Source organism: Pholcus phalangioides, unplaced genomic scaffold (genome assembly GCF_987345545.1).
Source record: "Pholcus phalangioides strain wild (caught in Gottingen) unplaced genomic scaffold, Ppha-v1.0 ptg000007l_1, whole genome shotgun sequence".
Classification (NCBI taxonomy): domain Eukaryota; kingdom Metazoa; phylum Arthropoda; class Arachnida; order Araneae; family Pholcidae; genus Pholcus; species Pholcus phalangioides.
Genome location: NW_028301600.1, coordinates 24,548,022 through 24,566,203, shown reverse-complemented (window position 1 = coordinate 24,566,203; position 18,182 = coordinate 24,548,022). Strand labels below are relative to the sequence as shown.

The 18,182-nt window shown below is 32.3% G+C and overlaps 1 protein-coding gene across 1 annotated transcript in view; it reads left to right on the top strand.

Moving 5' to 3' along the window:
* Positions 1-18,182, top strand: part of LOC149085103 (uncharacterized) — a 119,319-nt gene that overhangs the window by 96,818 nt on the left and 4,319 nt on the right. The window lies entirely within an intron of this gene.

The following is an 18,182-nucleotide window of genomic DNA, read 5'->3' as shown; positions in this document are numbered from 1 at the left end:
TATCCATACACACACATATAACGAACGCATACTAAAAAAATATAGCTGATGTATTGAACGTGGCGAGAACGATGATACTCGAGTCTTTAAGGCTTGTAGTTCATGAAACATTTCCTAAACTACAGGAAGGATGGCGTGTGTGTGTGTGTGTGCGATTTTTATTCTAATTTTTTAAGTACGTTTTTTTTATTATTTTTTCTCCCGAAGCCTTATTCTTTTAGTTACTGAATATGCTTCGACGAGATAATTTAGGCGACGCTTCCCTTCTTCATCATCAAACCTCCATCTACTTTTTTTCTCATTTTTACGTTACCTCATTTTTACACGTATTAACGCTAAATTTTTAACGGAACGTGTTCGTGTTTTAATGAGTCCAGAAGTTATTATTTTTTTTTGTTAATTATTATTATTTGATGGTTACAAAAAGAAAAAAAAAATCAAGTCTTCAAAAGGTGATATTTTTAAGAGGGTCGTTTATTTGAATAACAGCTATCAAAAAGATCAGTAAATCGTTCGGTTTCTATTTTCTATCTCCCTGTTTAAAAGACCGTATACAAGAAAAGCTTATTTTTTTATGCTTTTAATTTGAGACCTGTAAATTTGATGACGAGCGAATCTATTTTTTTGCTATTTTCCGCGAAATTTTGCACTAAAATATATTTTTAAAAGTAATTGAGAGTTATTAATAATAACTCCCGGAATTTCTTGTATGTGTTAAAAATGTCATATGCGCATGAGCGTGACTGAAATCATAAGCTAGGCGTGGCATCCGTGGTTTAATGATGAAAAAATATTTTTTTGTGTATTTTTAACGTAGTTAGATAGTTTAAGATAGATAAGTCATAGATTTAAAAAATAACTGATGTATTGAACGCGGCGAACGGTGACACTCGAGTCTTTAAGAGGCTTGTAGTTCATGAAACATTTCCTAAACTACGGGAAGGATGGCGTGTGTGTGTGATTTTTATATATTTTAATTTAAAAAAACAAAATTTCTCCGAAGCCTTATTCTTTTTAGGTGACGCTTTCCTTCTTCATCATGAAACCTCCGTGCATTTTTCGTTTAATTTTGTTTCTACATTACCTCATATTTACTCGTATTAACGCTGAATTTTTAACGGAACGTGTTCGTGTTTTAATGAGTCCAGAAGTTTTTTTTTCTTGTTAATTATTATTATTTTGATGGAAAAAAAATTAAGTCTTTAAAAGGTGATATTCTTAAGAGGACCGTTTATTTGAATAGCAGCTATCAAAAAAGGTCAGTATAAACCGCTCGGTTTCTATTTTCTACCTCCCTGTTCAAAAGACTGTATACAGAAAGCTTATTTTTTATTCTTTAAATTTAAGACCTGTAAATTTAATGACGAACGAATCTATTTTTTGCTATTTTTCTCACAATTTTCCTGAAATATATTTTTAAAAGTAATTGTGAGACTCGAAATTTCTTGTATGTGTTAAACATGTTATGCGCATGAGCGTGACTGAAATCATAAGACAGGCGTGGCATCCGTGGTTTAATGATTCGTTTTTTTGTTTATTTTTAAGATATAAGTACCGAGAGGTTTCATGTTTTGTGGCATATTTTTGTGGAACTAATAAAGTCTGAATAGCCGATAATAGCATCGCGGAAATATATTACAGGATACTCAAATAATTGCCCATGATGTTTGAGGTTTATTCCATCGTGGTCATTTAATTTAGTCACACGCGTGTTGAGAAGACACAGTCTACAGATTAAACAGCTGTAATGCTATGCGTGCCTAATAATCCAACAGACACGTTAAGTCTAAGTGGATTGAAATGAAAACACGAGCATGAAATAGTTCGAGTAATCGATAAGTTACGTATAGCGTAAAAAATTATAGATATTACTTAACGGCTCCGCAAATATTTAGAAACATATAAGAACTATAAATAGTTAACAAACAAAATTTGAATTGGTCTGTTGAGAATTGATGTTTTTGAGAGCACTTATAGCAATTAATGCAATATATTTTATTGAATTCCCAGAGGGCCTTTTGATCAAACATCAAATAAACTAGGCCTCTTGATATATTTTTGCTCTAATTTCTGCTTCATTCTCATACACATCTTTCGGACCTATTGGCAAGCCTTTTGAAAACCATCAAATATGTTCTTGCTAGCATTTTGAGGAACTTTTTACAAATTTAGTAGTGTTATAAGAATAGGAATAAATTACTTGCCACATTTTCTGGACACCATTTAGAAAACCAATCTCCAATAATCTTTATGATTGATTATTGATACTTTATAGAATCAGTTCCGAGTAGTAAAAGTTCTAAATTTGTCTTCAAAACATTTAAAAAAATTCACGAAATATTCAAAAACCGTTTCTACAATATACAGTAGAGGGTGTTTCAGAAAAGGTAGGTCAATCTCTCTCTAGACACTGTGGTGCAGTGTTATATCCTTATACATCTGAATATGCGTGGTAAATGCATGGTCAAAAAACCATTATACTGATTTCTCAATTTTTTGGCATTTTAGAAAATACATCTTTTAGTGTCATTTCAATACAAAATACGGCTATGTAAGAGCTATATACATTTTTTTTTTGATCTGGAAAGAGTTGGTTCTTTGTAAGCGTGATTTTTTGAGAGTTGCTGGAATTTTATGTGTTCAGAGATTCATAAAATCCCACCAAATATAAGGAATCGGATATACAAAATACAAAAAAAGGCTATTGAACTTTGCTAAGCAAGAGATTTTATCTATATATAGTAAAATGAAGACAAAAACTGTATATTTTGCCCTCATATAATTAACCATTTTAGCTAATTTAAACAATCCACTTTAATCAATCAAATTGCTGTGTTGATGTTTTGTTTCAATTGAAAATATGCTAACCGTACCATTTTATATCCGTATTGGTGAAATTTTTTTTTTGGATACGTTTTTATGGGGGTGAGTGTTGTTACAGTATTAGTAGAAGGCATCACAAGACAATCACTTCTTATCATGGGATGCGGGAAACGTAATGACGCTAGACAGCGCATCAAGCTTGAATTGTATGTTAGTGAGTCAGGTTATCGCTGCGCCATGGAGTGTTTTAATTTTTCATATCCGATTCATCCCAAAAAATGAAAGCCTTGGTGTGTTATTCTATCACGTTTCGAAGTGCCCGTTTTTTTTTAAACACCCTGTATATTTAATAAAAACTATTAAATTATTCTCCTCTAGGAGCAATAACTGCATCGCTCGTGAAACACAATCCACATATTTGAGAATTTTTCTAATAAAACAACAAAAAAACAAAAAAAAAGAAGAGTTTGATTCGCTGCAGGTTTTAATGCACGTTTTTTTTTTTTTTCCAAGTCTTGTTTCATCTGTTTTGTGTTTTTCAAAGTCTAGAGAATTTAAGACAAAAAATAAGAAATGAAAGTGAGATTCTCTCTCAGAGGGAATAGGGTGACTTCTCTCTTTAACAAAAAGGAAAAAAAAGTGAAAATAAAAATAAAAAAAACTGGCCGCTATCCGTTTCACTGCTGTTGGATATTTCTTAGGATGTCCCTGGCTGATGACAGCATTAAGTTGTCAGCGCTTTGTGCAAAAGCCCTCTGTTTATGTCAAGGCGAGTGTCTTGTGCCTTTCAAATGTTCCCAGGCAAAAAGTTCTTACTTTTTTTTCTTTTTGTGACAATTTGTCTGGAAACCTTAAAGGAATGCGGTATTTTTCAGGAAATATTTTCTCCGCTTCTCTTTTCCAAATGATATTTATCCGCAAGCTCATCTATTTTTAAAAGATAGGATGCCTTTTAGTCTTCGTTTTGGTTTTTCCCTCCTTTACCTTATTCGTTTCTCTTTTTTTCGTGAAAAAACTGTATGAATAATTGAAAAACTCCCGTGGAACCGTCTGGATATATGGATCTATTGTTTCGTATTCCAATTAGAATTTTCTTGAGCAGATAATACATATGTGTTTAATAAATAGATCGGTGAACAAAATCGTGGCTCGTTGTTATAAATTCGGGATTTTTGCATAGAAATGGTCTACCCTCACAGGTTCATTAAAAAAATATTTCTTTTATAAATACAAACTTGATACTCTTGATATATTTGTAATTTGGAAAAAAAGTATCTACGCAGTACATTCAGAGATCTCATACCCTTTAAACATGGACAAAAAGCTTCAAAAACTTATGCTTTAGTAGAAATATTCATTAAAAATACCATTAAAAAATGTTAATTATTTAACAATTGATATATTTCAAATTTGGTACACCTATTTCCGACTGTATATGCTATGCTTAGGGATACGTAAATTTCGTATTTACGAAATAACCGCGATAAATTCGAAATTCACGAAATAAATGCTATAAATGCGAAATTTGCAAAATTTCGATAATTTAAATTTTTTCGTTAATTCTTCCTTGTGTTTCCAAGCTATAATTGACACCTTAAAAGAATACGGAACTAAATACGACAATAAAGGATTTAGTATCAGACTTCAATATTATTAAAAACCACTTCTTGGTGACAACATTTTGTACTACCAATACTGGGCGCATAAAGTGAATCTTGTGGGTGGACGCATTCATTAAAGAATTTAATTCAGTTGTGAAAAAAAGACGAAGATAACATTTTTTGCACTCAAGAAAAATGAGCAAGCAGTGCGTATTTAAGCTACCAAAAAAAAAGTATTACTGTAAATAAGTAGGCTATTACTGGCATCGAAATTCTTCCAGACGCCTGTAGTAACCAGGTCGAATTCATGGTTCAAAGGTGTCATTCATCTGAGCGAATATCATATATTGCTGCTTTTCTCTATATATATATATATATATATATATGAAGACGATTTCACCAACATAAGTTTCTTAAAAATAAGCTTTGGCAATGAAATTCTAGCTCCTTTTAAAATACGGGTTCAGTTGACTTTCGTTTCCGAGTTCTGTAGGAAAATTATGCTGATCGACAATTTGAAAAGATCAAACTTTCCATTCGCACATGTTTTGTGGAGTAGGTTAATCGATTGGAAATCTTTTGAGCTCAAATTTCAAGGGCAATTTTACAAAAAATTGACAAATGAGTACAGTAGAGTCTCGCTTATCCGACATAAACGGGCCGGCAGAACGTCGGATAATACGGAGCTGTTAAGAAAAAGCGTATTAAAAGTCAAACTATGGTATAATTTTGCACATTTACGAACCTAATAACCATGTTCACAGGCGAAACAACAGAAAAAATGAAATGAGAAAATGAACTTGAAGTTAAATACAGTACTTAAAAAAGTTCAGTCCTGTGATGATTTAAAAAAATTTTGTCTGCTTTTTTTTTTCTCCTGACGAGTGCCATTTCTTCGCTGCCAAATCTCGCCATCTTTGCAGCATCATTATTTCGATTCCTGCAGTTGCTATCCGCCGTTATGTGCAATTCTAAAAGCTCAACAGTTGGTGCTTGATCTTTTTTTTTTTTCTTTTTTTTTTTTGCGGTGGGACGTCGGATAATACGGAAGGCCGGATAAACGAGACTCTACTGTATGTTGGAATTGATGAATTGATGAACGGCATAGAATTCTGCTGAAGACACAGCAGCAGAGAAGAGTTAAAATAAATTGACTTTACACACGACATCCAACCAGTGTCGTCCGACCGAGCACGGCCCAGAAACCTCAAGTGCAGAGGGGCCTCATGAAAATGAGATCTAGTTCAAATTATCGAGAGTAAGCATTTCTAGCAAGGTAGGGGGCCTCAGAAAGATCATTTTAGACGAGGGCCTATGTGATATGCTATATTTTTAAAAATATATTCTATTTATTTTTTTTAATTTTTATTTTTTGTGGAAAAATGAAATGTTTATTGTGAACAAAGGCGAAATTTCTGAAATGAATTTTTTTTTGCAAATAAATGCGAAATTTATGATTTTAAATTTTTTTGAGAAATTCACGTATTCCTAGCTATGCTATATCAATATAATCTTTTACATATCTCTAATACTTTTTTTTGCAAGTTTTCAAACATTAAGAAAAAAATGTGCTGTTAACAACTTCCACGCATGATAAAATAACATTACATCAATATAATTAAATAAAAATTGATTCAAAGTAAAGAAAACTGTTCAATCCATCAAACGAGGCGAAACATTGAAATTTGATTGACTCAATTTTATTTGAAATTAAATATTAAATTCAAATTTTGGAAAAATTTTAAATTTGAGTATTTTTTTTTCATAAATCAAATCTTTTTAAATGAATCTCAAATATTTTGTCTCATTTGATGAATTGTTAATTTGATGAAGTGTAAATTTTTTTTCTTAATGTGTTTCTTTCCATGCATTTTTTTCTTAATGTGTGAGAAAATTTTAGAAATCAGCATTCGAGATATGTGAAGCTTTGTGTTATCATAGTATAGCATATATAATCGAAAATATGTGCGTCTCAAATCTAAAATAAATCAATGATTAAATGATATTTTTAATGATATTTGTACTAGAGCATATATTTTGAGGATTTTGTCGATATTCAAAAATATACGAGGCCCTTTAATTTATAAATTCAATTAATTTTGACGTGAAATAGACAGTTAGTCGGACAGACATTTATCATCGTTCCTTGATTGTCATGTGATTTATAAATTTACGTAATCGTCAAATTATTTTCATTTTACTCATACGTCTGTCGATGCTGCCATTTTTTCCTCCATTTCACTTTAGTTCTAGAGAGAATCAAACAATAGAATTTTTGTTACTTTCGGACATTCTTCATGTAACCCTATTTACAACAGCCTATAGAGAATTAAAAAAACATTGATTATATGTTAGAGAATTCTTTGACTCAATATTTCTGATAAAATACGTTATACATTTCTGTTAACTAAACTATTTTTTTTTTTTTTTGTGCGTAAACGTTGCTAGTTTTATTTGAAAAAAAAAATTATGCAAAGTCGCGGAACATTTCTAATTGTCACGCAAGATATTAGATTTAATAGACAACATCACGCTTCGGGGCTCAAAGACTTTTGTCACATCTAAAAGGCTCCTCCGATGCTCGCTTCATACACACATAACAGTATGCACAGCCGTAAATTATTAAAAATTAAATTAACCGTAAGAAGAGTGTGTTGGCATTGTTAAGAAATTTATTCGCAAGCGAGATGATCCGAAACAAAAGGGAAACAAAATCTTTGTCGCGATCTCTCGTAGGTATTTGGTGAACCTCTTTCACCCAAAACACGCGATCCCACTAATTTACGCTACTGAAAAATATAAAGCCGCTTTCACAATGGTATGTGTGTACGGTATTTGTTAGCCGAGGTTTGAGTAAATAAAACCCTTTTCTCAAGTAACACACACGAACGACACCAATTTTTGCTCGTTTCTCGCTCAATCCCTCCACACTTCATTTTTTTATTATTACTATTTATATTTTTTCGTACTTTTAATTATCATTATTTCTCTTGACGCCCCGATGGTGTATTCAGCAGTGATATCGGCATAATTACATTTGTCTACGCTTTTGGAAGATGATATATTAATGCGATTATGAAAACTCACGAGTACAAAACGCGTTAAAAGGAACTGTTTGTATTGACGTTTCTTCTTAAAAAGGGGGAAATGATTAAAAGAGGGTTGTGATTGCTGTTGCCACGAGGCAAAAGACGATATAATAAGTGTACATTTCCTAAACTTTGCGCAAACCTCTCGGGTTCAATCCATATATTTATATGTACGTATTCATTTGTGTATATTTTCTCCCTTTTGTTCGTTAACGTTTCCGTAAAACGAAAAAAACACATATTTATTGGGCTTATCGAATTTGTACACAAGAGAGAGAGAGAGAAATACAAACTTTTCTCACCAATAATAATACTGTATTAATATTTGACTAAGGATTGTCGATGTAATTATTATTACCAATCATTATAATACCGAATATAAATACGATAAGCCTACGAAAATATTACACACAAAAAAAAAAAAAAATTAGTCCATCGATATCGGAAGAATATTTACGTCCTATATAACCGTGACGATAAAATATTACTGACCAACGGTGATTAATTTCATTATCATGCAAATCGTTGCATTTTCCATGGAATATATAAAAACTAAACTCTTTAATCTTTTCTTTTTTGTATATCCTCCCTTAAAAAATAAAAATAAAAAATTTAAGATAAAGAAATCGACATTATTACTTGCATTATCCCCATTTTTCCCTAATTATCCTCCAGTTTACACATGGTTACCATTTTACTCTTATTAATTTTTTTTATATTATTTTTATTCCATAAAAACCAAAGGAAGTGAGAAATTTTCTGTAGTAATTTGATTTTCACAAGTCCTTTACATATCTTCATGAATGATTGAAAAAAAATGTAATAATTTCTTTTTTTACTCTGCTGATACTGAATAGCTTCTTTCATTATCATCATGGTACCTCCCCCCCCCCCATTATTAATCCCCCACCGATTTTTCTTTAATTGGATCTTAGATTTTTCCTTTTTTACCCTTCTTGATTATTATTATTATTATTTTCTCTCTCGTCCACTCAAATAAGCTGCCATTCACATAATTGAACTTTTAAGGATGAAAAGAATTTTTTTTTTAGATATTTTTCACATCTTTGGAAAACCAACTATTTATTCGAATTATAAGATAAAAAATTTTAATTATATATTTATAGAATTTTTTTGCTATCTTACATCCTCTTGAGACTGTAATTGCTTTCTGTGTATACAGGGTGTTTTACGAAAGATGATATTCTACCGTAGGGCTGATCCGATTAATCGATCAGTTGTGAATCGCAGTTGAAAATTTTAGTTCGGATAATCGACTGGATCAATCCGGTTAAAATTCGATTAAAGTTTGTAGAAAAATTTTGTGATTTGACTTTGATTTATTTAAAGAAACCGGTTTTAGATGTCTTAATCTTAACTGGTAATAATCATAACCTTAATCTTAATCTCTTATCTTATACATAACATTTTGAATGAGTGACCATATTAAAAATATATGAATCAATATATTGATCAAATTTTTCGACATTCCGATTCAATGAAAATTGATGATACAGAAATTTCAGTTTCAAATTGAGTTTGATGGGAGTTTCAGAAGACAAGATCAAAATTGATTGTCTCCACCGTGAACAACAGTTTTTTTGTATTCCGCATAAATTTTTATTTGACATCCATATTTTTAAGGGCAATTTTTTTTTGCAACAACTTCATTAGGCAAATTGTCTATTGTGGCCTTTGTATTTGTATTTGGGAAGCATCAACTCCTCTCCCAACAAGTACTATTCGGCAAGAGTTTCTAGGAAACAAGTAACAGTATGAAGATTGGAAGTAGTTTCGAAATCAATATAACTAACCTAAAATAACTGATTTAAATGGCATGATCCAAGCAAAGAAACTCCAATATTTGGCAAATATGTTCAGCCTCTTGAATTGCTTCATGAGGGCAGCCTTAATTTCTTAATCTATCCCTATATTTGTTTACATCTAAATCGATCAAAAATTTTTAATTAACCAGTTAAAAGTTTCGCCTAATTCTACTGTCGATTCTAAAATTAGATGAAAATATGAAAAATGACCAGCAAAAAGAGGAAAATTGAGCTGCGTTAAACTGCGTCTCCACTAAATTCATTATTAATCCATTTTTGACCACTCTTGCAATTCATGACGATATTTTTCACAATTTTCTTATATGATTACGAGTAACTTGAATAATACCGTTTGGCATTTTCAAAATATGTTTATTAATAATTAATAATAATTTGTTAAAAAATATAGTATGTTTTTCTTTTTATAATTAATGTTACTTTTCAATAAATACAAATTAATCCACTTTATTCAAATAAAATGATTAATAATTATTATTACCTCATGTACCCATATGACAAAAAAAAAGATAAAAAATATTATTTTCAAAAAAATTATTTCTGTTCGTGGTCAGGACTGAAAAAATTTCTACTATCGAAAGTCAGACTGAAATTTCTAAAAATTTATAAATTTAGAAAAATTAAATTTATTAATTTTTTAATATAAATCAATAAAAAAATACTAAGACACTCTCATTAGACCTTTTAATTTCTGAAAAGGTCTAATGAGTGTGATTCAAGTGTTTTAGTGTCTCGTAGTTAATGTCTCTCTCTCGTGTTTCTTGAACTGTTGAAAATTTCTTGAAAAAATTATATATTAAACAATGTGTTGCACGAATGCAATGTTAGTCAAATATCCGTTAAGAGAAACATAAAAGTTGAACTATTTTTAAACGCCCTTCCCTAATCAAAAACAGTGTCACGATTAGTCAAATATGTACTTTCTTTACATACATTTGAAGGGAAAATTCGCTGACATATTCATTTTCAAAATCAGGTCAACATCTGTAATAGATTTCAGACGTGTAACTTAAAAGCCCAAAAAATCAAAAGAACTTTATTGCTCTCTCTCTCTTTTTTTTGGTGTGGATATTTCTTTATTTTTTTCTTTAAATGAAACGGGTGATCTTACTTGGGCATAATAAATAAACGCACAAATTTGATAATCGTATGATCCTCCGATGTTAGAATAGAAAACGAAATATTTTCAAAATTAATTTGTTAAAAATACTTTTTCAAAGATTTATAGACAGCGTAAAAATCTGAATAGAAAATCTACATTTTTTGTTACGAAAACGAGACAAAAATTATTTCCTTGAGATTTCATTATTGATATACGGAATTTTTCGGGAAATATAGGATGATTTTTTCCGTCCAAGTAGTGATTATCAGCAGGGATATATAGAATCAATTGAGTTGGGTGCTCAAACCCATATTATAAATTACCGTGGGTGCCCAAGCACCTTGAAGCACGCCCGGATCCGACTCCATTGGCTTCCCATGTTTTTATGTTGCAGTTGTATTGGTAATAACGAAGTCAATACTTCTAAAAGCTACATCTCATTCAAATGAAAACGATAATTAAAAATTCTAGAAAGTTCAAAAGTTAACTGAAATTATATCTGACTCGAGCTGGTTTCAATCACCCCAATGAAAGTTAACTAACGTACGTGACTCAACTGAAATGGGGATCCCACAAAATAGTCTTAGTGGAAGTAGTTACCTCATAAGCAAATGCAGAATTTCTTATTTTGAATGTTTAATTGGCTGAACGAAGCAAACCAATAAATATAAATAAATACTGATGATAATAATCGAAAAGATAATTTTGGAAATAATTCAGTAAAATGGGCAGTACAGTGACTGCAAACTACTGTAATTAACAAGGTAGCAAAGCGAACGCGCTTGGTTCCGCAGAGAAAGGGCGTCACGCGTGACGCAGGAAAATATACGGTAATTGACATTTTTTTCATTAGAACAAAGTAAGGATATTTTAATTTTTGTATTTCTTCCAATTATAAATTTACTGGAGAAAAGCTATCGTAGCTGAAAAACTTCGTCTTTTTATTTATTTATTATTATTATTATTTTGCATTCTTTACAATAATTTTCGAATTAATATAATAGAATCTTTATTCCTTTCCACACTCATAATGAAACACCCCATGTATATGTCTCACAACTCCCTCGCATTAAGCCACTTGACGCTGTTTATCTCTGGCACGGGCCGTGTTTTTATATCGATGTGTATATATTTATAAGGCTAGCCAGAGAGCTATAGCGATGATGGAAAAGAAACAGATTTTTGTTGTTTTGTATCTCGCACGCACCATTATCGCGCGTCGGCCGCGCGCGTTTGCCGTAAGTAGCACGTGTGCCGCAGCGCTACATTAATCAAAACGTCAACTTCGGCTCTGCTAAGAAACAAAAGCTGTGTGGGAGAGAAACCAACGTTAAGAAAATATATTTAAAAATCAAAAAAAAAAAGCGTCTCAGGAAGCAAATATCGTTTTTCCTCCGTCTGCTATAAATACTGTCGGTTGGAAAGGTTCTGGCTGACTATCAACAAGAGCCTAGACTATGTGTGTATTCTCTCGCCTCATTTTTTTTTTTTTTTTGTATTATTATTACTACTATGTAAGATGCTAAAAGAAATCGTTCACGGAGGCGCCTTCGTATGTGTCGCACCATTTTATTTTATTTTATTTATTTACATCGGAGGTTTTCCAAGAGATCCTCTTTTAACATAAGTGATGATCAGCCCGTTCTAGTTCAACGGCGTTTGTTTCCGAACAATCGAGATTTTTAAAAAAAAAAAGTACAAGTGGTGACACATGGCGCAATTTATATGGACCACGGGCAAACGTTGAAAGTTGATCTTGCTCTTAACTTTTTTAAATGTGCATTTTTTCCCCCTTACAACTTCTCTGGCATGTCTTATTATTCTTTATGTCTAAAAGCGTTTACCGACCCTGATTGTGTGTTCATCCTCTCATCATGGTGTCATTCTTTTTCGATGATGGGGCAATTTTTTATTACCACCAGAGTGAAGAGCTAGAATAAAATACAAGAATGAAGATTAGTTGAATATATAGAACGGAATTGGGATGGATCTCATTAAGTGGTGTTACGAACCTTGAGACTTCATAAACACTTCATCAAAAGTGGATCGGTCAATTTTTCTCTTAAAATTAAAAAATATATATATATATATATATATATATATATATATATATATATATTTAAAAATATTTAAGAAAAACTTTGAGCGTGATTTTTTCAGAATGCAATTTCTAGAGCTTGTCTGTAAAATTTGAAATAAATTCCGATAACAAAATTATATAAGTTTTTTTATGAAGATTTATATGACCTCTTGAGTCAGTAAAATTATTCTTTCGCTTTATGTGAAAGAATATTTCTTAAAATTTTATTAACTTGAAAAATTAAAAAAAATGTTATTTCAATTTTATAGTACAGTATTTCTTATTGATAATTAGTCAAAATTTCATTTAAGTCCTTGTCTGAAATTATTTCATGCAATAAAATTAATTTTATCTGCTTTGTTTCTCCAGTAGTCTACGAATGTTGAGAAGTCTCAGAGTGAATTTCAAAAATATTTTATTTTATTTACAAAAACAATCATGTTAACAGCAATTGCTCATGAACACATAAATCATCATCAATAATGTGTAAAATATCTGAATTAATTGGAGTAGATTTACTATTTCAAAAATAAATAATAAATTCAATCTCGTATTCAATATCTCACATATCTCGTAATAAACTCGGTTTTTTCAACCGTGATGGTCGTGAGACCCATTAAGTTCTATTTCTCATATGGCGTGGGATTATCATTGGACTAAATTAATGAAACACGATTATTTTTTTTAAAAATCTCATGAATACAATAAATAATGTTGGTGGAGCTTGAATACGTTTCGCATAGGAAAAAATAAAAACCAGAAGCATACAATGGTTTAAGTATTTTTCAAAATAACATTTTCTTTGCAAATACCAAAGTTTTCCCAGAGTTTTATGTAGTTTCTCGTCATGTATATAAAGTATATTTACCCTAACGTAATCCGCGTATCTTTTCTGCGGAAAATCTTTGACCTGTTTCGTGGTGAAAGGGGAAAACAAAAAATACACCAACAAACGTTCCCAATAAACAGCTTTGTTTTTCTATAAGACAATCGCCGTAGAACAAAACAACAGCAGCAGGAAAAGAGACAGCACCATAAAACAAAAGAATCGTAGGAAAACACGTAGAGAATTTTCGAGAATTCTTGTGCAGATTTAGAGCCGCCTATCAACCACTATTAGGGACACATGTCAGACATTAGACTCAAGACACACATGAAAAAGAAAGACAAAACGTTAAATATATATAAAAAAGAGAGTAAAAAAATCTTTTGAATGTTCAGACAGAAATGAACGCCAGTTGCCAGAACATAGGAAGAGACATCACCGAGTTAAAAAAGTATATACTCTACAAGCAAAAGATGGTGCCTAGTCTTATATTTACCAATGCAGCAGTAAACGCTCGCGTTGATAGCTTATCGTAGAGCTAAATCGAAAAAGAACAAACTTCTGAAGCATTTTATTTTATTTGTTATTTTGTTTTTAAAACTGACTGTTTGAAGAGACAAATAAAAAAAAGTAGTAGTCGAAAATGTATAATAATAAGTTACTTGCCAAGGGTGTTAGGCCGAGGTACGACTTTTCGCAAGATAACTTCACTTGTTGATTGCAAGCCAGTGGCAAAAGAGAGAGAGAGAGAGAGAGAAAGCGAGAAGCTAGCAAAGCGGGGTATTATTTATAGTTGAAGCAAAGACTGATGATGGAGCCAACAGCGAGAAACGTCGGGATTAAGCGCGAAAAGCGGAAGAACAGAAAGGAAGAAGCCTTTCCCTTGCCATAAATTGTGATTTCTGAGAGAGTGAGAGAGAGGCTAGCTTGAGGATAGCTTCTTTATTGATAGCTGACTTTTAGCTGTGTATAAGAGACGTGTGGTGGAAGAAAAGTGGTAGAAAGCTGTAGAATCCGGGTTGCCACTCTCACTCTTGGGCACCGAAATTCCTCCATTCGAGGAAATTACACAATTCTACTGTTGTTGGTGTGTTGGTTGGTTCTCTCACATACACTCACTCACTTTTACCATCTCCTTACAGACTCATCCGCTACTGAAAACTTGCGCCGCAATTTATTCTGCGAAGAGAGATTTAACATTTACGTTCCTCTCTCTCTCTCTTGGCTATGTTATATGTACATGAGCCGGATAAGGCAACACGGAATCCTGTTATTCTCTTAGTTCATTCGTCTTCCCGAAACTTGCTAAACTTCAAGATGAGCAGCAGCGGCGGGAGGTACATACTCTTCTGCAGCAGATTAGTGCGACGACGAAAAATAGCTTAATTGTTTCGACTTGTTCCATAAGGTGATCTGAAGAAACCACTCGTTTTGTATGGTTCCGCTCGTCTTAAGGATACTCTAAGCACCCGCAACTCTGCAACGTACTTCACATACTTGCTTCAAACTTTGTTGTTCGTGTTTTCCGCATCAAGTTCTATTTTTATTTAAAAGTACTGAGTGATCGAACCGGATATTTCGTGAAACTAACACGTACAGAGAAACCTCTATGAAGAGCCACCTCCATATAGGGTCTTTTTTATTATTATTTTCCCCTCTACAGTACAGGCGCCTCTCTCGCTTTAAGCGATTAATTGGTTCCGCTAAATACTTGCGTAAGATGAAATCGCGTAAAGTGAGTTGAATTTAACATGGGAAAGATAGGGATGGGGGGTTAGTTTTCTTCACAAAAGGATTAAAAAAGTTGAGCCCAACAGCAAAGAAACTTTTTTTTAATGAATTAATTATTCAAACTTACGAACAAATCCCGTGAATTTGTTTCATATTTGACAATATGATTGAATTAAATTAATACTTTTTCTGTCTTCACTACTTCTGATTGATTCTAGTGAGCGTGGATGTTTTCTTTCCCGAAGAGCATGGTATGATAGGCTGTTAATCCTTTTTAATAATTTTAATGAAACAGTCGAGATTCTCAGCTGACAAGCAGCATTTTTCGTCTCCTTATAAAAATTTTAGTAGCAAAGCCAGGGAATTCCGCATATTTTCCGAAAATATGAAAATTCTAATTTCACTGAAACCGCTTTTTTTTCGATTAAATTTCTCATGACATTGTCAATGCGTTACCAAACGTTGTTCATCAGTGAGATCTGGTGAGTTGTATCTGAGAATTTCTCTCATATATTTGTCTGAGCTACATCATCAAATCCCACGTATTTGGTCGTCAAAGAATTTAACTATGCATTATAAAAATATATATATTTTCAATTTGCCAGCCCATTTTCAAGATGAAAGTTAAACTCAAAACTAAATTTTGCAGGTTGGAACTCATAAAATTAACTTTTAAAAATCATGTTATAACGAAATCGTGTAAAGCGAGGGATACCTGTATATTATCCCATTTTAATAATATTAATCCCTCAGCAGTTTATCCCATGTATACTCGGTTAAAGCTTTTCTGTCCTTTCGGTGTAATAATCATTTTATATTCAAATTATGGCTGAATTAGAGCTCTTTCACGTACATTTTTTGTCAATTTCTAAAATAAATTGAAAAAGATATTTGATGAGAGAAACATAATCTTTTAAAAAGATGGTAGTATCGATATTTCGAGTCTCTAAAGTTCAAGGTTCTGAATAATTTGAGATGCTACAGTTTTTGGAAATCTTCTCCTTCTCAAAATTTTCTTTTTTCTAACAAGAACGTGTTTTATTTCATTTTGTTTGATTTTTATTACGAATGCGAGTTATTTCAGTTTGAAAAGGCCTTGACAGGGACTGAAAGGGATATTGATCCCCAGACTAGGGTTTTTGACGGCCGGGCCGGAATTTTTTCATAATAAGGGGAAAAGAAACTAATAGCATTCACATCGGGCTCCAAGGCTAGAGAGACCCTTTTAGCCTTTTTTTATAAAGAGGCCATAGGTCTTGATCGCTCTAATCTGTAATAAATTAAGACCAAAAAAGTTAGGATTAATTATGAATAAATAGGTCCAAAGAATCCAGTTAGAACAATTGTTTCACCAAATGAGAATAAGTTCCATTTCCAATGTTAACTTCAGTTACAATGCCCATGTATCTATACCATGGTCTGAAGGGGCTGACGGTGTCAAGGGTATATGACTTTATTTCCTTAATTTTTTGCTATACATATATTTCCCATAAAATCAATATAGAGAAGCTTCCCTCTTCCCATTTGAAAGTCGTTTTAAATTGTTTTCCGAATAATCCGAGTTTTCAATAATCTGAGGTGGTCTCGATCAGTCTCACCTTGGATTATCAAGGCTCAGGGAAAGAGCCCTCTATATCACAAATATTATCAAACTTAGACAAGTAAAATGTGAATTTTTGAATAAAACTTCAATGTTATGATTTTAGAGCGAGCAGATAAAGATCTAGCACGAATTTAAGATTAAGAGCCAAACACTATTAGATGTTGCAATGATGTTCTGATGTATTCCATCCGCTGAACTAAATCTCGAAATTTGAAGGGGCCTAGACACTAAGTAAAATCCGATTGATGACTCAGTATGTTGTTCTACACGCAGAATCAAAAATTTTTACACATTTGCTCATGCACCCTGATTACAATGGCTAAAAACCCTCGAAGGTTGATTCTATCAATCTTTCCACCTTATTGTATTTAACTTTAACGTATGTAATGCAACTATTTCTGACAATATTCAAAATATATGTCTTTTCTTCTTTATAAAACTCAGTGTGTGGGTAATTGCGGATTTCGAATACCCGTCACGCGTGTTATTCCAGAAGAATAACAATCATTTCTAAGTGTCTGCGAAGATAGTAAATAAGACGCTGCTATAGCTATAACCTAGCCCTGTCATCTGTAAAAATATTATCGGATTCTTGGAGCTTTTGAAGAAATGTGGATATGGCGTGAAAAGAAATAGGTGTCCCGATAGTGAGAGAAAACTAGTTTTGCTGTCTTGTCCTGATGCCAGTTGGCCAATCGCCCAGGCACTAGGAGTTTCGACCACAAAAACGAGTAAAAAAAAAAAGAGATATATCCTCAACTCCTCCACCAGATGCGACGCTAATGCTACCTGAAAAGATCAATTGGCCTGACGCTCCAAGACTCAAGAACAACAACACTATAATAAAAAGAAAAGAGTAAAGTGGTCTGCAGCATTTATCATTGAAAGATAGAAGATGCCACTTTCGGAACATATTCGCTCCTTGAGTCAAACAACACCTTTGATCCCGGAGGCAAATGATAGCTTCAACAAAAAGTAACCTTTTCCATCTTGAAAACAAAAGCACGGCAAATCAAATCTCAAATTCTTTTGATATAAGAATTGTATTGAAAAAGCCTTTATTCACTCATAGGAACTTTTAAAATGGGGATAAATATAAGGTTTTTCCTCGAAAAGTTTCCGAAAGAAATGAAAACTCCGCGATTGATTCCAAAATTAAATTAAAATATCAAAACATATCAGTACATAAAATTGAAGTTCAGCTGCGGTATCTTATCTTCGTAAAATTGTATTTGGGGGGAAAAACTGAAATATCTGATTATTATTATTTATCTGATTGATTATACGATTCTCCCCCGCCCCCGCCCCCAATCGAAGAGAAATTCAATTAGTAAAATCTGTATCTTTCTTTAATATACTGAAAAAAATCCCTCGTGACATTTCAATGTAATTCCACCGAGATATTAGTGGTTGAAAATCTTGATCTTTGCGATTTTCGAAGTCCTCGAATATTTTAAGACGTGGTTATTTTATCACTAAAATT